Genomic DNA, 26,412 nt, shown 5'->3' with positions numbered 1-26,412 from the left:
ATTTAGGATAGAAGAGTATTTAAAAGCACACAGAAAATTATTTAACAAGTTTATTAGGTGAATCATCATCCAAGAACTGTCATTGAGAGCTTTGGAATGTAAGATGCTGTGCTCAGTCACAGGAATGTGAGACATCCCACCAAAACCTTAGTAAGAGGCAGAGTAAGCTGAGGCTGTGTCCAGACCAAAACAACAACAACAAAACCAAGTATCTCCATACCATCTACCCTTCATACCCTTCAAAACATGCACTTACACACACACCATACATAAACAAGAATCGGGGAAAAAAACCAAGTTCAAGAAAGTACCTTAAAAAAAAAAAACTGAAGGAATGATGATAATAACAATAAAAATGAGGTGAGAACAGGTATAAGGCTTAGAGGACAGATCTAGGAGAGCCAATGCACATTTGAAGAGAATTTCGAAGGTAGAGTAGAAAGCAATGAACATGAAATAATACAAGAAAAAAAATCTACCAGTAAAAAGAGAGTTGAACTTGCAAAGTTAAAAGGATTTTTCTGAGCAGAATTTAAGATAGAATATGCACTTCCAGCTCTATCTCAGCAAAACTTATAAAGATTTAAGCAACAAAATGTCAATAACCACAAAAATAGGGAAACTAAACCAACTTACCTGCAAAAATTAAATGGCAGCCCATAAAAAACAAAAGGAGAATTTCCCACCTTATGCTAGGCATATAAAAGAGCAATTTTACCATTTATAATTAGAGAAACACAAAATCAGAAAAGTTTTTCACTTTAAAAGTAATAAAAATAGAATAAAAAGAGAGTGTCTGCCTTCCAAATCACTAGAGATAAAAAGAAAAATCAGGAGTTCCCATTGTGGCTCAGTGATTAACAAACCTGATTAGTATCCATGAGGACATGAGTTGGAATCCTGGCCTTGCTCAGTGGGCTAAGGATCTGGCGTTGCCATGAGCTGTGGTATAGGTCGCAGATATGGCTCGATCCCGGGGGCTGTGGCTGTGGCATAGGCCGGCAGCTACAGTTCCCATTAGACTCCTAGACTGGGACCTCTGTATGCCAAAGGTGCTCTCCTAAAAAGACAAAAGACAAAAAAAAAAAAAAAAAAAAAAAAAAAAAAGAAAGAAAGAAAAAGCAACTGTCACGAAAGAAAGATAAAAGTAGGAAATAAAAGAAATGACAAGGAAGTGACATCAGATTGCTCCTCTTCAGCACTGGAACCTAGAAAAAAAGTGGAATAGCATATACAATTTAAAAGAAAAGATTATAACTCAAGGTTCCTCTATCAAGCTTAGATATCATTCACCTGTTAGAATGAAAGAAAGCTAGTCACCAATAGATAAATTAGATAGATAGCATAGATGAATAGATAGATAGATAAATAGACACATACATACATATTAAGCAGACATTAGGTTCTTAATATAAAAGAATATTCAAGTATTCAAGTAGGGATGTTTCTATAAGGAGAAGGGAGCAGGAAAGAGACAAAATAGATGGCATCTTTTAAAAATGCATGTATATGACATTTATGTATTAATACAAACTATATTTTTGTACACATATATAAATTAACATACAGCATCCTCAAAGAATATTTTTCTGAAAGCCATTAGTTTCTAAAACTGTCACAAGAAATAGAAAATTTGAATAGATTAATAACCAAGAAGTTGAAAAATGTTTTAGAAGGACTACTTAGGAAGAAGCCCTCAAAACATAAAAAGGTAAAATAATAAAATTACAGAAAATAGGAGACTAGAATAGCATCCTTGTGATAGACCAAAAAAAAAAAAAAAAAAAAACTGACAAAACAGAAAAAAAAATTAGAATTCTTCAAATTAAAAACTTCAGCTCATCAAAAGTCATTATTTATAAAATGAAAAAACAAGCTACAGTGAGGAATGAATACAGATATCAAAGAAAGGACTTGTTCCCAGAATACACAAAAGACACCATCAAATCAATGATCATTAAAACAATACAAATAAGGGGGCAAAATTTAAAAGATGCTTCATAAAAAGGATAACTGAATCTCCAAAACGTCAATAAAAGGTGACCTGCATCATTAGTCATCAGAGAAATGCAAATTAAAACCACAATGAGATTTCACTTCACACCCACTAGAATGACAAAAAGACAGATATGACCAAGGGTGGTGATGATGTTGTAATTGTCATTCTTAGTCACTGCTGATAGAAATGTAAAATGCTGCAGTCACTTTAGAAAACGGTTTGGTAATTTTTAATAAAGGCACACTTTTAAACCCATAACAAGGAATTCCCGTTGTGGCGCAGTGGTTAACCAATCCGACTAGGAACCATGAGGTTGCGGGTTCGATCCCTGGCCTTGCTCAGTGGGTTAAGGATCCGGTGTAGCATGAGCTGTGGTGTAGGTTGCAGACATGGCTCGGATCCTGCATTGCTGTGGCTCTGGTGTAGGCCAGTGGCTACAGCTCTGATTCGACCTGGGAACCTCTATATGCCATAGGAGTGGCTCAAGAAAAAGCAAAAAGACCAAAAAAATAAATAAAAAATAAAATAAACTCATAACAATACTGTTAATACATACAAGAGAAGTAAAAGTATATTTCTACAAAAAAAAAATGGCTCAGCACAAATCTATAGAACCACTCTATTCACAATAAATAAAAAACACAAGTATCCAAATGTCCATTAACTCATGCATGGATAAAGAAATGGTAAAATATCTATCGAATGCAATACTACTCAGTAATAAAAAGGTACAGTTTCTAATACAAGCAACAACATAAATGAGCCTCAAACCATTATATTGAATGAAAAAAGTCAGACCAAAAATAGAGCATTATAAATAACCTCATTTATGAAGTTTAAGAATGGGCTGGCAAGTGATCAGAGGGAACTCTTTGGCTAACAGAATGTTCTCTTGTGGTGGTAATTTGTTTCAGTCATCAAACTTTACACTTGAGATCTGTAGTTTGCTGTGTTTAAATTATACCACCAAAAAACTGAGAAAAAAGATCACGTAAAAATATGAAGTAAAATTGGCTTATAGTATTACTGCTAGAATAAAATTTAAAGAACGTGTTGCAGCTAAGAAAATTAGATCTACAAGACTTGAAGTGTTAAAATTAGCAATAGTTTTCACTATCATTTATTAAGTCCCTTCTGTGTACCAACAGCTGCCCTATGATTTATTCCATGCGATCCCTTTTAACACTAAAAATGACAACACTATGGATTCTCTATCCCCTTCTTTCCTACAATAAGTGTGATTTTGTACAAGTCCCCAGCCCTTTTCCACAGAGTCATGTGCTTCGATCCTTTTCACTTCCACTGGGTGGTCCAAGGTTTATCTCATTCTTGCTTTCTTATTGCAACCACATTCTACCTTCTCGTAAATTAATTATCTACACTTATTTTCCTCCTAGTCGATGAACTCCTTGAATTTTGATGACCCAAAGTATAGTGCCTTTCACTTAATAAAAGCAGGAGTTCCCATCGTGCTCAGCAGAAACAAATCTGACTAGCATCCGTGAGGACACAGGTTTGATCCCTGGCCTCACTCAGTGGGTTAGGGATCTGGCATTGCCATGAGCTGTGGTGTAGGTTGCAGGCAAGGCTCGGATCTGACGTTGCCATGGCTGTGGTGTAGGCCCACGGCTACAGCTCTGATCTGACACCTAGCCTGGGAACCTTCATATGCCAACGGTGCGTCCCCCCTCCCCCCCAAAAAAAGACACTTAATAAAAGCACATGAAATGCATAAATCACATTAGAGGGATCTTGTCAGTGACTGTAGAGATTTGAAGTAATCAGCATTTTAAGGATGGCAGCATTGAAATCTGGTGGGATTGTTCTGAACATTATTCATGGTGGAGCAGGGCTCCTACCCTTCTCAGCATGGTATTTCCATAATTTTTTTTTTTTTTTGTCTTTTTGCTATTTCTTGGGCCGCTCCCACGGCATATGGAGGTTCCCAGGCTAGGGGTCAAATCGGAGCTGTAGCCACCGGCCTAAGCCAGAGCCACAGCAACGCGGGATCCGAGCCGTGTCTGCAACATACACACACAGCTCACGGCAACGCCGGATCGTTAACCTACTGAGCAAGGGCAGGGACCGAACCTGCAACCTCATGGTTCCTAGTCGGATTCGTTAACCACTGCGCCATGATGGGAACTCCCCATAATATTTTTAGAATCCCTATAGTCCTGGGCACCTGTCCTTCAATATTTAGTACTGGCTTACAACAGTTTTATGTTTCACTGTTTAACAGCTGTACCTCCAACTTCCTGGACAAGGTTGCAAGTCTGAAAGGAGAGCTTGGAATCCATGATCTCCGTCCCATCCTCCTTTTGAGAATCTGATTCTGTTTCTAGTCAAGAACTCTGGCATGTGCATTTTCTTTTATGATGCCTACCAAGGTGCCCAGCTCAGTTAAATATTTGCCAGGCACTTGAATGTTTGACAGAGGAAGAAATGTTCACGCTGTTACATCTTGACATTTTTAATGCCAGAGAAAAGTCATTCTAGAGAGACGGAAATGACAGAAGAGAAATGAGGAGGACAATTTGGCCAAGTTGGTTCCTTGAGTCACTGTGAAGCAGAGGTAAAAAAACAAACAAACAAAAAAACAAGATGTATCAAGACACAAATTCATGCTTAATCCTCCACACCCAAGGAAGTAGTAGTGCTGAGTGTTAAAAAGTATTCAGAGCAGTATTACAAGGATAAATTTGACTAGAGAACATAATTTAGGTAGAACATTTGAAAATGATAGCTATTTTTTCCAGATCCCCAAGCACCAGAAAAATAGATAAAAGAAAGAGAGGTCAAAAAGCTAGGTTCCATGGGGGTGACTACCTATTTTTTGTAAATTCAGGTTTATGGAAACACAAATAAACCCAGTTGTCTATGACTGCTTCTGAGTGGCAGAAGGAACAGAGACCATGGGGTCCACAAGCATAAACATTTACTGTCTGGCCCTTTAAGAAAAAGGTTCCCGAGCCTGGAACTACAGAGAAGTATCTGATTATTATGCGGGTGTTCCATCACCGTGAGAACATTTTCTGGAAGATATACAAGAATTACATTTCACATGATGAGAATTAATCGAAAAATTTTCACTAGCTTTGATGGACAATGCAAAGGGCGTGAAGTGAGTAGGCAAAGCCAAGCATTTATTGAATTACTCAAAATGGAAATTTTGTCTTTAAAATGCCAAGCAGCCTGTTTTTCTTCATTAGGAAACAGTCGCTGATACATGTACAGTATGGATTAATCACAGCAGCAATATTCTAATTGCAGGCTGTGAAGAGTTCTAATTGAAATAAGATTAATGAAGAGCCATGCCAGCCTCCTACAACACCACAATCTGTATGAACACTTAGCTCCTATGAGTCATTTTCCTCCCCCAAAATAACTCAGATTAAACAGCAACTTCCAAACTAAGGGCAACATTTCCGTCCAGATTTCTTTTTATGGCTTGCATCATGTTCCAGGATACAGCACACGAAGCAGGACTCATCTTCTGCCATCAGCTAATGTTGTTAAATGTCAGGCATTTAATAAAGTTAAAGGGCAAAAAAGTTTGAAAGAATTTATTCTGCCTAGCAATCAGCCCTTCGAGAAGGCTTGGGAAAACTTTCTGCTTTATTGACTGGAGCAGAATGAGAAATTTCCTTATCAGGTTCTGAAACCATAACCCAAAACAGGTAGAAATTCTAAATCTCTTTGAAGGAGGTCCCCATAGTGGTATGTATGCATATTCACATTCGATTGTACTTAGGTATGTGATTAGGAATATCTTTGAAATATAATAGTAAGTGTTCATTCTCATGTATTCACCAAATGTTGAACTTGCATAATAGCAAACTGGGTTAAATTCAGGTGTTTGGAAGCCAGGGCGTGATTTCTAAAAGGAGTCGTTGATATGTCTCAGTTGCCCAAATAAGAAGTACTTTTTACCTTGACCAAGGGTATGAGGGACAACAGAACCAGGGCCTTGACAACTGTGCAAACTGGGAATATGGGTCTGTCTTTGGTAATTTTCCAGTGTCCTTTAGGAAGGAAAGACCCTCAGCCCTCCTTCTCTTTCTACCACTTGGACTTGGAGATGAAAAGATGAGGCTTGTCTTTTATTGCTTCAGTTTTCTCTTTAAGCATGTCATGAGGCAGAGGATATGGCTGGAAATCCAAGAGACCATAACAATTTGAAAATGCCATCTTAGAGCATAAAAAAAAATCAAATTTGCCAAGAAAATTTGACAGTGTTGACAGTGTTGAGTCTCCTACCCTTATTAAGTTTGCACTCTAAGATAGACATTAGAGTTCTCCAGTGGAGGTATGGGTAGTTAAATACAATGGAATATTACTCAGCCATAAAAAATGAAATAATGCCATTTATGCAGCTACATGGATGCAGCAACATGGATGGACCTAGAAAATATCATACTAAGTGAAGTTAGTCAGACAGTGAAAGACAAACATCATATGCTATCACTTACATGTGGAACCTAAAATATATATATATATACACAAATTAACTTATTTGAAGAACAGAAATAGACTCACAGACTTTGAAAAACTTACGGTTACCAAAGGGGACACATCAGGGGGTTGTAGGGATGGACTGGGGGCTTGGGACTGGCATATATACACTGAAGTATATGAAATGATTGGCCAACTGGGACCTGTGGTGTAGCATAGGGAACTCTTTCCAATATTCTGTGATAGTCTATGGGGGAAAATAATCTGAGAGAATGGATGTGTGCATATGTATGATATTTTGTTGGACAGCAGAAACTATCACAGCCTTATCAATTAAGTATACTTCAATAAAACTTAAAATAAAAACTTCTTGGTGCCCTTCTTGCTTGCAATGCATAGCATGGGGCTCATCTCTCTGTACATTGTCTTAAATTCCACAAGCAAAGGACAGATTTTAAGGAAATATGTATGGTGAACAAAACTGAGTACCCTTCTACTCTAAAAGCAAATTTAAAAGCAGAAAAAGAGAGAGGGAGAGAGCTGTTTTTAAAACCTCCAGAGCAAGGTGCCACCAGCCTGAGAAATTGTTTCCTCTGATGTCTTGGGTTTTAATGACTAGCTAGCAGCATTCAATTACAAACTGGCCATTAACAAGAAATCTAATTGCTATTAGCAGACAGGTAAACAACTCATATTGACATCACAATGAGCACTTCGGGCCATTTTAGAGTATCAAGTGAAGTGAAGATTTCTTAGAAAAATAATAATTCTGTGATGATTACCCCTCGTCTTCAAGTCATAGAAATATAAGAATGGATGTAAACAATGGTGATGAACTATGACACCTTACTTTAAGTACATGCCAATAAAGCTGCTAAACAAGACCCAAATCCCATTAGATGAGAATTAAAATCATCACCATCATTAAGGGTTTCAACAACTTAAGCCACTATTGGCAACTTGTATTTTGACCGAAGGTGATCAAGAAAGAGTGTACTTATGATTGTTATTTTATTTTACTTTTTTATTTTATTTTATTTTATTTTATTTTATTTATTTTATTTTATTTATTTTATTTTATTTTATTTTATTTTATTTTATTTTATTTTATCTTATTTTATTTTTATGGATGCCCCTATGGCATATGGAACTTCCCACGCTAGGGGTTGAATTAGAGCAGCACCTGTGACCTACACAGCAGTTTGAGGCAAAGCTAAACCCACTGATGGAGGCCAGGGATCAAACCAGCATCATCAGGGATACCAGTTGGGTTCTTAACCTGCTGAGCCACAACGGAAACTCCTATGATTGTTATTTTTAAATGAATATAGATATATTCATTAAATTACATTTTTGAAATACGTATTTATTAAACCAGAAAAAAGGAAACATGAAAAATATATAAAAATTTGACTTTAAGATAAAAAATTCCATTTTATTTCAACACAGTTTCAAATTCTCACTTTCTTTATAAACACCTATTTTGGTTACTTTGACTGGAATGTCAAAGTTACCCTTTACCTATGTGGAATCACTCAGGTGAGTTTGCATCACTTTATGACTTATCATTATGAGCTTACACCCCCCCACACACACACACCCACACACACACCCCTACAAAATCATCGCTATCCAGAATCTTCTCCTCTCTAGATTGGAAGAGTTATAGCTGTGAGTTTCAACTTGTAGAGAGATCTTATCCTAATAAATCATTGGCAAAACAAAAAAAAAAAAAAGGGATGTACATAGCAATTCCATGTCATTGATGACCTGGAGGCAAGATACACATACGAGAAGTTCACTAGCAATTTAAGACTCCTTTGGCAGTCTTCTGCAAATTGCGAATGTTCAAAATTGAGACTTAGTGAAGAAAAAGGTACACATTAAATTCTGTTGTCAATGTCATGATTAGTTTGGGAAAAGCTAAATTATTTTTAATAGACGTCTAAATTTTAAAGGGGATCTGAAAGGAACAATAAAAGTCATGTCGTCGTGCCAAAGCCATGTCAACCACACTCCTGGTAATTGTAACCTTAATACTGTAGTTCGCTGGCCCAGAGGGAGAGGAGTAGACCAGGTGACATTCGCCCAAACCTCAGTTTGGAAAAAAGTCCATGGCACCCCACCCCTTTCCACACACTCATTACCTCTGTTCAAATAAAATAGTCCCCATGGTAATATATATATATATATATATATATTAAATAACCATGCTCTCTCTTCTATCCAATCTAAGCCCGTGCCACTTTGCAATTTCATTTTCTCTTGTTTTTCTTTTTTGGAGACAGAGAACAGCTGGTTGTCATCTTCCAAACCCTATAACCATCCCTCATACACTGAAGATAGTAATTAAGACATCCTCTCAGCCTTCTCTCTTGAGAAACTCAAATTTCTTTTTTAACACAGATTATCAACAAATTGCCACAGCCTTGGACACGAAAATTGTTATTGCTGAGACTTTCTCTGTCAACCTCATTTGTTTCTGCAAAGGCTTCTTTTCCAGAAAAACATGGCCTCCAGGAAGTTGAGGTCCTGCCATCTGGCTTTATCCTTTTCGCAACCTAACTTCCCACGAACACTTTGCTGCTCTCACTCAGGTAAACTTGTGTGACTCTTACCTCCCAGTCACCTTTCACTCTTTGCCTCCACCCCCTCACATTCTAAAACAAGAACATGTCAGGAACAGCAGATCCTAGGCAGCCATGACAAGCATGTGGCTCCTGTGTGACAGCCTCAGCTGTGGGAGTCTTCTCCATAGGGTCTTGTATTTCCTTCCAGACATAGCCATGTTAAAAAAAAAAAAAAAAAAAAAAAAAAAAAGAAGAAAGAAAGAAAAAAGCACTCATCACATGGAGATCTGAAAGGAAAATAACAGATTTCTTCACTGTGTGAAATTATTTCATCTCACAAGCTCTTTACCTATAAAATGGGACTATAACAGCTCACAGAGTTGTGTTAAGAAGTGAATGAAATCATAGTTACCCACTCACCTGGCAGACAAAACTCCTTTCTCTGACACTTGCATGACTTTTTCATGCTTAGGTGTACTGTTCTTATTTTTTTTTAATTAATGTATAGTTGATTTACAATGCTCCTTCAATTTCGGTGGTACATCAAAGTGATCCAGTCATACATATATGTACATTCCTTTTTTTGTCTCATAACATCTTCCATTATGTTCTAATTCAAGAGAGTGGACATAGTTCCCTGGGCTGTACAGTAAGACCCCATTGCTTATCCATTTTAAATGTAAAAGTTTGCATCCACCAACGCCACACTCCCCATCCATCCCACTCCCTCCTTCTTGACAACCATATGTCTGCTCTTCATGTCTGTGATCTGTTTCTGTTTTGCAGATAGGATCATTTGTGCCATATTTTAGATTCCACATATAAGTGATATTTTTTGTCTTTCTCTTTCTGACTTAGTTATGTAGCATGCACGTTGCCACAAATGGCATTATTTTGTTCCTTTTTATGGCTAAGTAGTATTCCATTGTACACATCTGTTGATAGACATTTAAGTTGTTTCCATGTCTTGGTTATTGTGAATAGTGCTGTGATGAACATAGGGGTGCATGTATCTTTTGAATGAAAGTTTTGTCTGGATATATGCCCAGGAGTGGCATTGCTGGATCATATGGGTGTACCGTTCTTTAAGAAAATAAAATGGATTCATGAATCATTCTTGGGGGTCACACATTTGTATTTTAACAGGGGCTTCCTGGAGTTTTTTAATAAAACAACAACAACAACAAAGAGACTCAAAAGAAGCCTTCTAATTAGCAAGACAGACTTGTAAAGGCAAGTTTGGAGGGAGGAAAACTCTGCAAAAAGGCAAACCAACTCACAGGTATTATGATCTCATCTTCCTCATGAGGCATAAGCATGTTTTTTAAAAGACAACTACACTCCGTCTCAATGATCCCGAGTTGCGTATAATGAGATTTCCTCCGAAATGCCAAAGCGTATATTTTACTTTGTATCATTTCACTGGTAAAAGGATAACCATATCTTGGAAAGATCTGACATGCCGATTCATCCACAATATAGATCTAGAATATTAACGTCCTAACCTTTCCCTTCAGTTTGGTTTGAATAAAGTAAGATAATTACTCAGCTTGAGGATAGACTATTTCAAGTGTGAAAAAGTTGAAAATAGGTATATTTTTCTTACGTGACCACAATTTAGCTGCTCATTTTCCTTCTCTCTCTTCTTCCAATTCTATATAGGCTGGGGGAAAAAAAAATTAAACCGGTAGAATAAAGATCTGCACTCCATAAATATTTTAATATTTTAATAAATAATTATTTGAGAAGGGCTTGATCATCTGCTTAATGGAATTAATGGATGGCTCTTCAAATTTCATGATTTCATGATTTACCTGTTTCCTGGTGTCCAGAGATACTGATGTATGGTCTGCCCAGTAATTAATCCCTTAAATCTAGGGATTGCAGAGAAGAGGTGGGAGGGAAAGACGCTCATGTAGGAAATAGTTATTTCTGTTAGAGGAAAAAAAAGAGCAAAATTAATTTTCTAAGCAGCCAAGTTAAATGGCTCAATCAGCCACCCGACAAAACACTTCCTTACCTGATATAAGCCTTTTAAATGTCAACCAATTAAAGTCATCACTTACCTGCAAAGTTTACCTTTTCTGTGTTTAGAAGAAAGCTACCTGACCATTTATATACCTAGAAATGTGAAATGTGTGTTGTGTGTGTGTGTGACATATGTGTGAGATGAGGGTGAGAGGAGGCATTATACATATTTCAAGCGACTTCTGCTCTTCTCTAACTGGCGTATTAACGTGTTAGTTGGTGACTCATTTTATAAGGTGATTCATTCTCACCCACAGACGCATTTCTATTTTTGAGAAGAAATATTCCCATATTGCCAGTAGTGTTGAAACAAGTTGTGTTTGGTCTATGAATTGTTCTATCCCAAATTGGCCATGGCGAGCAACCAACCTCACAGGGCTTTCCTGCAACAAGTGAGCACTAAGGCTACACAAGTCTTGATGTGAATGAATGAACTAAGAGCACTCCCTCTAGGGATTTCAGCAGCATTTTACCAATCTCATTGGTAGCTCTTATTCCATTAAAATTGTTTTTCTTTTTTTTATGGCCATATGTGTGGCATATAGAAGTTCCTGGGCCAGAGGTTGAATTGGGAGCTGCAGCTGCAGTCCTATGTTACAGCCACAGCCATGACAACTCTGGATCCAGGCCGTAACTGCAACCTACCCTGCAGCTTGTGGCAACACCTGATCCCTGAGCGAGGCCAGGGATTGAAAGTGTATCCTCATGGAGATAATATTCGGCCTTTAACCTGATGAGCACAATAGGAACTCCCAGTTTTTTAAAGGAATTAGTTTGTTATTTGATTATTCCATTAAGATTCAATAGCATCTTGCCTTTGTAAAGGTCATGAAATTTTCCTCTAGGAAAATGTGACTCCCTTCTCTCTGGTTTTCCTTGGCATCCTCAGAACTGAGAAGAGGAAACAAACAACTGGAAGGAAGTTTAGAATTTCAGAAGGTCACTATATGTAACCAGCAAGGAAGGTAAAGAAGAGTGGCAGGCCTTTTCTGGGGCTGCTCTCGTGGCATATAGAGGTTCCCAGGCTAGGGTTGAATCGGAGCTGTAGCCACCAGCCTACGCTAGAGCCACAGCAATGCGGGATCCGAGCCACGTCTGCAACCTACACCACAGCTCACAGCAACACTGGATCCTTAACCCACTGATCGAGGCCAGGGATCGAACCTGCAACCTCATGATTCCTAGTCGGATTCATTAACCACTGAGCCACGATGGGAACTCCTTGCCAATGTAATTTCTACCTTCATCATGCCTCTAGGTAACAACTTGACCATTTCTCTCGTTTGGTCATCTGCTTCATCAGTAGTGTCTGAAGGTTCTATTCTCTTCACCCCTGGAGCTCCCTTTCCCATTCATTTCCTCCTCAGTCTGGTTTGTACCATTGATTGGTTTTTAAATATCACTCAGAGTTAGCATTTCAAAGGTGACAGTAGGAGTTAAAATTATGTCCAGGACTTTCAAAATCATCTTCTATGACTTCTTTTCTTTCTTTTTTTTTTTTTTCTTTCCTTTTTCGTCTTTTTTTTTTTTTTAGGGCCACACCACCAGCCATATGGAAGTTCCCAGGCTAAGGGTCAAATTGGAGCTGCAGCTGCCAGCGTATGTCACACCAGATTGAGCCGCATCTGTGACCAACACCACAGCTCACGGCAATGCCAGATTCTTAACCCACTGAGCAAAGCCAGGGATCCAGGATCGAACCCACATCCTCATGGATACTAGTGGGGTTCACCACAATTGAGCCACAACAGGAACTCCTTCTATGACTTATTTTAAAAACTCATTGTTTGAATGACTTCCCTCCCTAGTCTCCTACTCTCTTGGCTTTTGCTGTCCTCAGTAAGATGTTTTTCTTCTGTTCAGCTGACTCCTCAATTTTTGCTTTTATCCCCCCATTTTTCTTTGCAAAGTATATATAGTCATTGGGCTATTAGTAAATCACCCGTTTTATATCTTAACTGAATTTTTCAAGAATTGCACATAAATATTTGTACTTTCATTCCTTTCACAAATCATTAAAACATATTAGAACCATATTAGCCAGTAGGAAGACAAGGCACAGGTTTACTTTCCAAGAAAGTATATGAATAATTTCTACCTGTGCACATTCAAAATCTAGAACTGTTTTGCAATATAATTATCATGTATGCAAATATATGTGTGTGCATGTACAAAGAGAAGGTAAGAATACAGAGAGAGCTTTCTTAATCATTGTATACACAAGGCAGGCTACTATCTCAGTAAATTATAAATGTATCACTTATACATTCAGGTTATAAGTGAACTTGGATTCATGACTTGGTGAGACGACGAACTACTGCCATAATTCCATATGTGATAGGAAATTTCTTTTAAATAATTTTATATTCAGATAGTCTTACAAAAACATATGTATGTGGAGTCCCTGTTGTGGCTCAGCACATTAAGGACCCAACACAGTCTTTGTGAGGAGGTGGGTTCAATTCCTGGCCTTTTAAGTAGGTTAAGGATCCAGCATCGCTAGAAGTCACAGAGGCAGCTCAGATCCAGTGTGGCGGTGGCTGTGGTGTAGGCCTCAGCTGCAACTCCAGTTTGGCCCCTAGCCTGGGAACTTCTATATGCTGCAGGTGCAGCTGTAAAAAAAAAATAAATAAATACATGAATGCATAAATATAAGAAGTAAATGACTGCCTATGAACGAAGCTGTCATGACCTTATTATTATAGCCTACAGGCAAAGATATCATTCCATGAACCTGTGTCCAATTCAACACAGCCCTTTCAAATCCACACTCGTGAATTTTTCTGAGCAACATTTCTCACAAAAGGCTTTCACTTCTGCAAGAGTTAAACCAACCAAAATGCTAAACTTGGAAGAGAATGGTGTAGCGTTACAAAGATAAAGGGATAATTAGGTATAATATTCAGGAATACTTAGAACTGTTTACTTCTTGCAGGCAATGGTTTTTCCAAATAAAAGCTCAGGGTGAATTAATTGTTGTAAAATAAATACACAATCAAGAAATAACATTTTATAATTCTGAAACAAGCACATAATAGAAAGCATTTCAAAGAGGCCTAATCCAGAGGACCTGGCAATGGGAAGTAGATTTGTGAATTAGCAAACGTTATGATCTGGCACTCCACATCTCCGGCTCCCAGTGTTTGAATGCATGCTATAGAAGAGTGAAAAGCACACAGGAAATTAAATAGATGCGATGTATGAAAAATTAAGCAGGTGGAGGAACGGAGAAGGGGAATGAGTGAACTAGTCTAGAGGGAAATAGGAAAGCAGAAAAAGTGGAGAAGGAAGAGGGGGAAATGAAAATATTGGGCTCCTAGGAAAATCTACTCATCTTCTTTGTTCAACATCTTCTATTGATCACCATCAGTGTTGGCAAGTAGCTTGAAGCTGTGATCCTGAATTGATATTTAATTAAAATCCAGTTCTATTTTAATAATATGGTAAACACCTCACAATTCTGTATGTAAATAACATCAGCAGATGAAGGATAAAAGAAGAATCAAAACTAAGTGCTAGGAAGTTTACAAAGAAGGCAAAGAGCGAGTCATGCAGAGAAAAACAATAATTAAACTCTGCTTCCAATTTCTTGTTATTGTGGCTTTTATTAAGATTCTGCTTTGGTCCAAAAGTCATTTTCTTTCTGTCTTATTTGTCTTGCCAAGGAGGAAAAGAAGCACAGACTGCATATTATCCCTCTTATCCATAAACTCAGAGTCAGGTTCTGCCTTCAACACCTCCATCTCAACTTTCCATGGACTGAGTTATCTTTTTTCTTTGTTTGGCCATGCCTGTGGCATGTGAAATTTCCCCTGCCAGGGATCGAACCCACACCCAGGCAGAGACCCGAGCCACACTGTACTAACAATGCCAGGTCCTTAACCCACTCTGCTGCAAGGGAACTCCTAGGTTATCTTCTTGATCATCACCTTTAATTTCCTCTGAGTAAAATTATTTCCCCAAAATTTTACCCTTTGTTCCACCAAAATACAAACTAATGGAAGGTATTTGTGTGTTTATCTAGGGAATGATTTGACATTTGAGATGGGTTCCGCTCATCAACACAGTCAAATTTTGTGAAAACTATTTAGATTTACAAGATGGTAAACAGATGGTACTTCATGGGAGGCATGGCCATGGATATACGTTCATATTCTTATAGATATTCTTCTAACAATAGGGTTAGGTCCCAATAACCATAACCATATTAAGTGAAAATATTGTAAGTCAAAAAATACATTTAAGAAATCTAGCCTGGGAGTTCCCATTGTGGCTCAGCAGTAATAAACCCAATTAGGATCCATGAGGGTGTAGGCTGGATCCCTGTCCTCTCTCATTGGCTTAAGGATCCCGAGTTGCTGTGGCTGTGGTGTAGGCTGGCAGCTACTGATCCGATTTCACCCCCAGCCTGGGAACTTCCATATGCCGTGGGTGAAGACCTACGAAGACAAAAAAAAAAAAAAAAAAGGAAGAAATCTAACCTGAATTTTCCTCTGTGGTGCAGCGGATTAAGGATCTGGCATTGCCACAACTGTGGCATAGGTAGCAGTTTTGACCCCTGGTTTGGGAACCAAAAAAAGAAAAAGAAAAAAGAAAGAAAAGAAAAGAAATCTAACCTACAGAACATCATAGCCCAGCCTACCTTAAATACACTCAGGAGCTAGGACAAAATCAAAAGTTAAAATTCAGAATGTGGTTTCTACTTGCCTGTGTGGCTTTCACACCATGATAAAGCCAAAAAAAAAAAAACCCATAAATTAGGGACTTTATATATTTGTGTATATGTACATGTACAAGATGAGAAAACGCTTCTGAGATTTCTTTGTAATTTGGAAAGTGCTTTCCAAATTCAAAGTAATTTTAAGTTACAACGGTTAGTCAGTGTCATGGATCTTTGTTCTTTACCAGTAAGTTGGCTACAGTATGCTTCCTTAGTGGCCTGAACTAGTTAACACCTATAAGACTAGTTTAGGCTCTCCAGGTAGGGAAGGGCTTAATTCCTTTGGGGTGCCATAACAAAAGTATCATCTACTGTCTGGCTTAAACAACAAACATTTATTTCTCAAAGTTCTGGAAACTGAAAAGTCAACGATCAGGCTAATCCCATGTCTGGTGAGGGCCCGAATCCTGAGGCCCGTATTTTCACTGGGTCCCCACATGGTAGAAGAAACAAAGGTCCCTCACAGGCCTTTTTCATAAAGACACTAATCCCATTTATGAGGATTAAGCCCTGAGGACAATTACCCCACCCCAAGGGTCCCACATCCAAACACCAGCCCTTCAGGTGTTAGGGGCCACCAAATGAATTTGGGGAGGCAGTTAAGATGAATTGGGGAGGCAGCAGGTTAAGAACCTGACTAATATCCATGAGGATGTGAGTTCGATCCCTGGCCTTCCTCAGCTGGTTAAGGAACTGGTGTAGCCATGAACCATGTAGGTCGCAGACTCATCTTGGATCCCGCGTTGCTGTGGCTGTGGTGTAGACCGCAGCTGCAGCTCCGATGTGACCCCTAGCCTGGGAACTTCCATATGCCAGAGGTGTGGACCTAAAAAAATAAATAAATAAATTTGGGGAGACAAGTAACCAATGCATAGTAGGAAGACTATGTAAATGCCACATTTGTTCCTTTCTTTCCCAAGAACTGGAAGAAGGTCTAATCTCATGAAATAGAATCATTGAAAACTTCTACCTCGGAGTTCCCTTCATGGTGCAGTGGAAACAAATCCGACTAGGAACATGAGCTTGCAGGTTCAATCCCTGGCCTTGCTTGGTGGGTTAAGGATCTGGCATTGCTGTGGCTGTAGCACAGGCTGGCAGCTGTGGCTCTGATGAGACCCCTAGCCTGGAAACCTCCTTATGCCACAGGTGCAGCCCTGAAAAGCAAAGAAAAAAACAAAGAAAAATTCTACCTAATTTCCCCTTCCCATCGATCCATGGTGTCTCAGTTCCAGAGGGAGAAATGGTGAGCAAATGGAAATACCAAATGGATAACCTCCTATAGAATTAGGGTTCAAAGACAGGTGAACATGCCTCTGATTTAGGTTAATAAAGGAGATAAAATGCAAGTTTCTTTTTAAAAAACTTATTAAAGTACAGTTGATTTAATTCAATTTCTGCTGTATAACAAAGTTGCACAGTCATACAGATACATACATATTTCTTTTCTCATGTTATCATCCATCTTGCTCTATCACAAAAGATTAAATATAGTTCCCTGTGCTGTACAGTAGGAACAAGTTTCTGGAGAGAGCACAGCCAATCCATTTCATTGCACATGTCATGCCTCACCTGAGCTTCCCATCAGGAAGAGAAAAAAACCCCACAGGAGCTTCAATTGGGCTTGCAGGTGTGGGGGAAGCAGCTCTCCTCCCCCACCTGAGACTTCCATCTCTTCCAGGAGCACAGGGGTCTAGTACGCTTGTGTGCATCATTATTCTGTCCCCAAATAAACAAATCTTAGCAACCTAACACTGGTCCAGGGGATTATCAGGATGAGAGGAATTGCCTCGATCCACTGCACACATCACACAGAGGTGCATAGGAAGTGCCTGCACTGTTGTAGCAACAGGAAAATCTCACTGTGCTTATTCTATCCTTGAAGTAGCCCCAAATTCAGAAAGAACACTGAAGGGGCCAAAAGGGAGATTTTCTTTTCTCCAAGACTAGCTAAGAAGGAAAGTGAAGTCAAGCCTAGGACAGCTCGGCCGTGATGCACCCTCTAATGATTCGAATGGAAAGACATGCCCCCATGCCAGGAACATAAAACAGACGGAATTCATTCAGAGATTTGAGAAAAGGATGTGATTTGGCTAAATATTGCTTCTGCCTTTCTCTCCTTCCAACCCACTTTAATTCAAGCAGCTCACATCTGGTGTTTCATGTGAAGTCAAGGGGAAAACCTCAGTGATGCTGAGCAGCTTTAGGTTGGGAATTTGGCCCATGCGTTTGTGGAGGTAGAGAGAAATCACAGAGCCGACCCCCTCGCCAATCTCCAGGTTTCAGAGCCCAAGATTCGTCCACACACCTTCATTTCAGTTAGAAGGAATAAATGAAGGAGAGGTAAAATAGTTAAGATAGGGTCAACCAGAGGTAAAAAGCATATGGACCCACTCTCAACCATCTGCGGGACACAATTTTCCTGGCAAAACCTTGACCTCCTATTGTGAGTGTTTTCTAATTCAAACTATGTAAACTCCTCCACTTGGAAGAAGGATTTTCTCAGCATTAAAAAAATGCAATGACTTCATTGCTCTGCTGTGATATCTAGTTCATCTATAAATCGAAAATTAGGATGCTACATTCTATATTCTTTTAGTGTCCCTTATTTTTGAACTCAAAGATATTACTTTGTAAAAAAAAAAAAGTGAGTTTTTTAATTTTTCTTTTTATGGCCTCAACTGCAGCCTATGGAAGTTCCCAGGCTAGGGGTTGAATCGGAGCTGCAACTGAGATCTACACATCAGCCACAGCATCACAGATCTGAGCCAAATCTGCAACCTACCTTGCAGCTTGTGACAACGCTGGATTCTTAAGCCACGGAGCAAGGCCAAGGATTGAACCCACATCCTCAAGGAGACCACGTCAGGTTCTTAACTTGCTGAACCACAGTGGGAACTCCAAAAATTGAGTTTTTAAATCATCCAGCTTGCAAGGTCTTGATGACAACATTAGACTTGACATAGCCTACATAATGCCTAAGTCTGTGGGTCAAAAATAAACAAAATTACTGAGACGCGTGGCCCATTGTACTCAGGAAACACGTTGTGTTAAAATGAGCACTGATGGACTGTACTGTCAGCCTGATCTCACCTCCGTATTGGAGGTGAGGAATCCCACCAGGAACATACTCACTTCTTTGAAACCTCATTCAAACAGTGAGAATAACATCCCACTTGGACGATTATTCTGAAGATATTGATAATAAAAGGGTCGAGAACCAGCTTAGTGCTAGCACAAAATGGGTGTCAGACAAATAATAGGGTCCTTTATGTTCTTCTGGCTTGAAGGGTCTTCTCTAATGCTCAGAGCTGTCGAGCTACAAAAATAACTAAGAAAAGGGACAAGCGTCCCAATGATAACACTAAAAAAACCTGGGTCCCTCACTTGAAAAAAAAAAAAAAGAGATTGATGCAGTCATCCTCAGGAACTAAAAGAAGACTTTTTCTCATAGAAAATTCCAGCCCTACTAATTCTGCTCAGAAGACTTCCTGCCAACATCTTGTATGCCTCCGTCAAAGTTTTGTTCCCATTTAGAAATGAATATTTCAGGGTGATTTTTCGGAAGCTGATCTGATAAGATAGGCACCACAAACTTATGAGGACTCGTGGGGTAGTCTTCCCAGTTGAACTTGGCTTCTAGGCAAGATCTTTTGGTGCATTTGCTCTCATTCTTTTTTTCAATTCTCAGGGATCAATGTTCTCATTGCCTATATTCCCCTTAGAGGAGTTCTGTGATTTGTCAGACTACTGCTCTGTGTTTGCCTAAACTTCAAAAGAAATACCACAGAATTTTTACTTATTTCAGGACATTGATGCTTTATACACATCTGGGCGGTTGGGGGCACTATTTCGTACTTGGCACCAGGGTGCTCTTGAATAAACACGGGGTCATCGGCTCTCTTTTCTCCTGCAATCTGGAGAGTACAGTTGCCAAAAGGGGCAGAGGATTCTGTGGTCAGGACTATAGTCAAGGAGTGGGCTGGGGAGGAAGAAAAATGGAGCAAACTTGAAGAATGGGCAGGAGAGTGAGAAGCAGGGGAATTAAATTAGATGTGTATATTGGGTAGGATGAGGTAAGGAGCTTTGCAGGAAATGCACGGCCAGGGGAAGGGGTTGCAGAGAGTGCTCGTAGGCACAGAGGGTAACATGATGGGGAGAAAATTGCATAATGCATTAGTCAGTTAATTCACAAGATAAGTCCACGAACGGGGTGTGTGTGTGTGTGTGTGTGTGTGTATACATATATATACATATAGTGGGGAATATATATATATAGTGGTATTTCTTCTTCATGAAAAGCAAGATGTAAAACACCTGTCTTTAAAAATGCCATCAGGAGTTCCCGTCGTGGCGCAGTGGTTAACGAATCCGACTAGGAACCATGAGGTTGCGGGTTCGGTCCCTGCCCTTGCTCAGTGAGTTAACGATCCGGCGTTGCCGTGAGCTGTGGTGTAGGTTGCAGACGCGGCTCGGATCCCGCGTTGCTGTGGCTCTGGCGTAGGCCGGTGGCTACAGCTCCGATTGGACCCCTAGCCTGGGAACCTCCATATGCCGCGGGAGCGGCCCAAGAAATAGCAACAACAGCAACAACAACAACAACAGACAAAAAAAAAAGACAAAAGACAAAAAAAAAAAAAAAAAGCCATCAAAGGCTGGACAATTTGCAAAATTACAGACCAAAATACATGCACGCCTTCTGTTCATCACCAAGTCAGTCTTAGAAGCTGCACCTTTACTCTCTTACCTAAAGTTTTGGAGTCTTTAGGAGTTTTCAGTTCTTAACAACTGAAAATTATTTTTTCTTTAAAAATAATGGTACCACAAAAATGCAGTCACTTTAGCAATTGGCTTCTCCTATTTATTAATAAAAGAAAAGCAGCCAGATATTACAGAAATATGACCCCAACTGACTTAAATCAGCATAATTCAACAACATAGAACATAGCCTGTGGCTACAAACGTGTGTGTCTTTCTTCATCGCCCCATTAGTTTGGACCTGAACTTCAGCCCTTTAAAATGTCAGTACTACATAGGCTGTAGAGATTGTCAAATCCTTACCCTTGGTTCATTAATATGATTGCAGTCATTGAACTGGTTTAAATTCACATTCAAGGGCACTATGCACCAGCACGTTTTCCAAAGATAGAGAAAGAAAGAGGGTAGAGATGAGATGAAGATAGACATATAAATTGGAGCTAGATACAGTTATAGATAAATGCAATATAAATCTTGTGCCATCTCACACATCTATCACAGCAAAGGACTTTTTAACAAGATCATGACTATCTCATTAATGAAATGTTTTTGATATGCTCCTAAAGAAAATATTCCTAAAACCACTTTTAATTGCCTTGTAATCTACACAGTGTATGTGGTCGATTCTATTCTAGACTCGATATCTGTTTGGCGTCAACTTTAGAGAGCAGGATTGCTGAAAGGTAATTGTCAAGCCCTAAAATCAAGTGTAAACTCTCAGAACTTGAAAAAGCAGATGCAGATTTTCATTCTGCTCATGGATAAAAAAGCTGCAGCCTACCCTGCATGACTTTGCTCTGTGTTAATTGCAGAAAACAAAACCAGGGAGGAAACATCTGAACAGGCTAGGAAGAAAAGGAGCGAGTCAAATGTCAAGGCTGAAGGAGAAAAGGAAATTAAATACTTCAAAAAGATACATAGGCTAGAAAGTTTAGAGATTGAAACTAAAATGTACAAGATCATTTTTCCTGTCACTTGTAACACTTCCTTGTTCTGACATATCCACAGCGCTCTCAGCGCTATCTTACTGTATTTAAACTTTTCAAGTACACAGAAGCTTGAGAGGCAATTGTTTAAAAATGACACAAAAGTTAAGCAAAACTTGACCAAACATTGAAGAGAGATTTCAGCTCAATTTAGTATAGTACATAATTCATCCCTGCTGATTTTTCCATTCTTGTTGGCGAGGTTAATTTGTGTCTCATATCATTTCACTCTTTTAATCGCTACTTTTGCAATGAAATAAAAATAAATTCAATCTCACCTTTGAAGAGTGATAATTATGTTTCTGTCGCTTATATGAAAAAGCTTAGTAACTCCCTCCTGCCTGAAGCTTTTTTTTTTTTTTCTTTTGGCTTTTTTTCTTTTTTTTTTTTTTTTTTGCTATTTCTTGGGCTGCTCCTGCGGCATATGGAGGTTCCCAGGTTAGGGGCCAAATTAGAGCTGTAGCTGCCAGCCTACACCAGAGCCACACCAACTCGGGATCCAAGCCGCATCTGCAACCTACACTACACCACAGCTCACGGCAACGCCGGATCGTCAACCTGCTGAGCAAGGGCAGGGACCGAACCCTCAACCTCATGGTTCCTAGTTGGATTCGTTAACCACTGTGCCACAACGGGAACTCCATGAAGCTTTTTGAATTATGGGTCTTTCACCTTCCAAACAGAAACATAGTAACCATACTTCAAAGGAAAGGCATTTTGCAGTTGTAAAGGGGATATGGGAGTTCCAGCTCCTCTTGGCAAAACAGCCTCCACTGGAGGTTGGAGGAATCAGCTCAGAGTCATGCAAGATACTGATTTCTCAGGAAGTTATCCTTGTCCTACATAACCATTTGGGGGAATCGAGAAACCCAAGAATTGTCTGAGCATGGAAAACACACACATACACACACACATGGATGCATGTATGTATGTGGGAATGCCTGCATGAACACACATACATGTGTATATATAACATCTATTCCATGTATTAGAATTTACCTATGTACACACACATATAAATTTACATATGTAAAAATGTAAATATTACATACGTGAAAATGTAAAATATGTGAACTTGTAAACATGTGAATATTTCAATCACACTGCTACACAGAGCAATTTTATATGGCCTCATACTGAGCCGTATATTACCAGCATAATCTTTTTCATGATAGTTCTCCAAAGAGTTGAAGACAGATTTTCTATTTAATATGCATATAATGTATCATGTAACTTTATAATTATTTATCAGGGATACCTGAGTTAATGTCTACTATATACATTTATCAGTTCAAGTGAAACACAACAGTCACTCATCAGTTTATGCTCTTTTCATCTTTTTTCCCCCTGAATCCACTTGCTAGTAATTGAAGAAAAGAATAGATTCATCTTAGAAGGAACATAGAAAACCGACAGAATGAACTTTGGCATAAGATATATGCAGCACGAGGCTCCAAAGAACAGTTCTGCTAATTTTCTCCCTGTTGGTCCATGTATTAATTACACACATCTCTATACTTTCGTGCATTCATCTTAAAAACTGGGATAAAAAATAATTTTTCTGTAAAGATTACATGAAGTTATTTACATATTATAATTAGTAAAGTGGCACATAGGAACAGAAAATAGTTCATTGCTGTCTTACTTCTTAGGATGAAGATGACCCTATTCCATTCCAAAGGTTTCATGAAGTTAGACTTTTAGATATATTTTTATTTTTTTATTTTCTTTTCCTCTTTTTTTTTTTTTTTATTTTCCCACTGTACAGCAAGGGGGTCAGGTTATCCTTAGATGTATACATTGCAGTTACAGTTTTTGCCCCCACCCTTTCTTCTGTTGCGACATGAGTATCTAGACATAGTTCTCAATGCTATTCAGCAGGATCTCCTTGTAAATCTATTCTAGGTTGTGTCTGATAAGCCCAAGCTCCCGATCCCTCCCACTCCCTCCCCCTCCCATCAGGCAGCCACAAGTCTCTTCTCCAAGTCCATGATTCCATATGACCCTGCAATCCCACTCTTGGGCATCTATCCGGACAAAACTCTACTTAAAAGAGATACATGCACCCACATGTTCATTGCAGCACTATTCACAATAGCCAGGACGTGGAAACAACCCAAATGTCCATCACCAGATAATTGAATAAGGAAGACATGGTATATATACACAATGGAATACTACTCAGCCATAAAAAAGAACGACATAATGCCATTTGCAGCAACACGGATGGAACTAGAGAATCTCATACTGAGCAAAATGAGCCACAAAGACAAAGACAAATACCATATGATATCACTCATAACTGGACTCTAATATCCAGCACAAATGAACATCTCCTCAGAAAAGAAAATCATAGATATATTTTTAAAAAGACAAATACTTTGTTAGGTTTGAGATGTGCTTTGTGAGGCATGGGACAGTCCAAACAATTATAATATGGAAGAAGTCTAATGAGTTATCTCTATGTACAAAACCATAGTAAATCGGAATATGTTACCACTCTAACTTCAGGTAAAATGTATGGTAGCAAATATGGTTATCGCTTACCAACCACACCATGTGCTTCTCCCTCCCCTGTATTTGCCAGGGGAATAGTCCCTTGTTTGGACTATGTGATCATGTCTGGCCAATGGTTAGTAACCATATATGCCATTTCCCGTCCAATAGTTTTAAGAGGGGCTTGACTTCTCCAAACTCTGTCTTTCCCAGGCCCAGCATAATGAATGCATTATGTAGAAATCATAGCCACATGATGCAAACAGTCTAGATTCCACACTTTTTGTTAGAGATTACCCCTCTCTTAATCATTGAGAGAACAAGAAGACAGAAAATCATTAAGTATAAAGAAAGCTTAAAAATCACTATCAACCCACCTAGCCTAATAACTCCGCCTGACAATAGCAGAATATACAGTCTTTAAACATACATGGAATGTGTACCAAGCTAGACTACTCTCTGGGCCATAAAAGAAGACTAAGCTATTAGAAAATCATATATATTCTTTGATGACATAGGATTAAATTGGAAACTAATAACAAATCAATATGTGCCCTATTCCTAAATATTTAGAATCTAAATAATGTATTTCAAAATAACCAATGGGTAAAAAACAAAATTAAAAAATGAAATAAAATTATAAAGCATTTTAAATGAAATTCTAATGCTAATACAGCATGTCAAAATTTGAGGGTGCAAATTAGTACTTAAATGACAATAATAAAATTTATTTAATAGCAGCAAATAAACTAGATTACAAAAGAAAAAAGGTCTTAAATCAATTACTTTGATTTTCATCTTAAAAAACTCAAGAAAGAGCAAATTAAAATAAAAAAGAAGAAAGGAAATAATAAAGATTAGAGCAGAAATTAATGAAATAGAAAATAGAAAAACAATAAAGAAAAAAGCAAAATATGTTTATTTGAGATCTATAAAATTTATATATACCTAAACAGACTCATCAGAAATAAAAACAAGACCTAAATTACCAATGGGAAAAATGAGAGAAGCAGGAATGATACAAATTCTAAGGGCATCTAAAGAAAAATAATGATGATAACTTATATGAAATGTAAAAACTGCTTAAAGACACAAATTACCAAGCTAAATAAAGAAGAAACAGACAACCTGAAGAGCCCTATATCTTTTTTTTTTTTTAAGTTGAACTTTAAGTTAAAAAGCTCCCCACAAAGAAAACTCTAGGACCGGATCGCCTACCTAGTGCATTCTAGCTAACTTTTAAGAAATAATAATACCAACTTTATATAAACTTCTAGAAAAATAGAGGAAGGGGGACAATTCCCAATTCATTCTACGAGGCCAGCATATTCTACCCAAATTGGACAAAGATGTTAAAATAAAACTATAATGAACTATAGTGAATATTATAGAAAACTATAATATTCTCATGACTATGGGTACAGAAACATTTAAAAACTTTAGGAAATCTAATTCAATAGTATATACATAAAATACCGTGCAGAAAGCATCATAACATTATAAATCAACTATGCTTCAATAAAACTTTAAAAAATAAAATAAAAAAAAAGACAGCACATCACTACCTGGTGGTGTTTATCTCGGGAATGAAAGATTAGTTGACTATTCTAAGATGTAAGTAATTATAGCAACAAACTGGAAATGAAAAAAGATATGATCATCTCAAAGTATTTGAAAATTAGGCAAAATCCAATATACAGTTTGCATTTGGAACTTTTAGCAAACCAGAAACAGAAGGGAACAGAAGTAATTCCCCCCAAAAAACCTACAACTAACAACATACTTAATGGTAACAGTATGAATAATTTCCCTTTCAGAATATTAACAAGACAAGGGTGTTCACTCTCACCACATCTATTCAACAGTGTGCTGAAGGGTCTAGCCAATACAATGAGGCAAGTAAAAGAAATTAAAAACATCCGCTCTGGAAAGGAAAATGTAAACTATTTTTATTCGAAGACAGGGTCACCATCTAGGGAAAACATTCTCTGGATTCCTTCAAAAAGGCAGTAGAATTAATAATTAAATGTAGCAAGACTATAGTATACACAATCACTTCATAGGAATCAACTACATTTCCATATTCTGGCAACAAACAATCAAAAATCGAGGTTTCTAAGAAATACGATAGCATCAAACAGTATCTAATTTGTAGGGATAAATCTGACAGAGATGTTCAAAATCTATGCATTAAAAAGCGCAAAATATTCTTCAGAGAAACCAAAGAACATATTTATAAATAAAGAGATAAACTATGTTCATGGATCAGAATAATAATGGTTGTTATTTTTCCCCAGTGATATATAGATTCCATGCAATTGCAATCAAATTTGAGCAATCTTTTCTGTAGGAAAGGACATGCTGATTCTAAAATTCATATAGAATGATAAAGGATTTAAAATA

The sequence above is a fragment of the Sus scrofa genome, chromosome 11 (assembly GCF_000003025.6).
Source record: "Sus scrofa isolate TJ Tabasco breed Duroc chromosome 11, Sscrofa11.1, whole genome shotgun sequence".
NCBI lineage: Eukaryota > Metazoa > Chordata > Mammalia > Artiodactyla > Suidae > Sus > Sus scrofa.
This window is presented reverse-complemented; position numbering follows the sequence as displayed.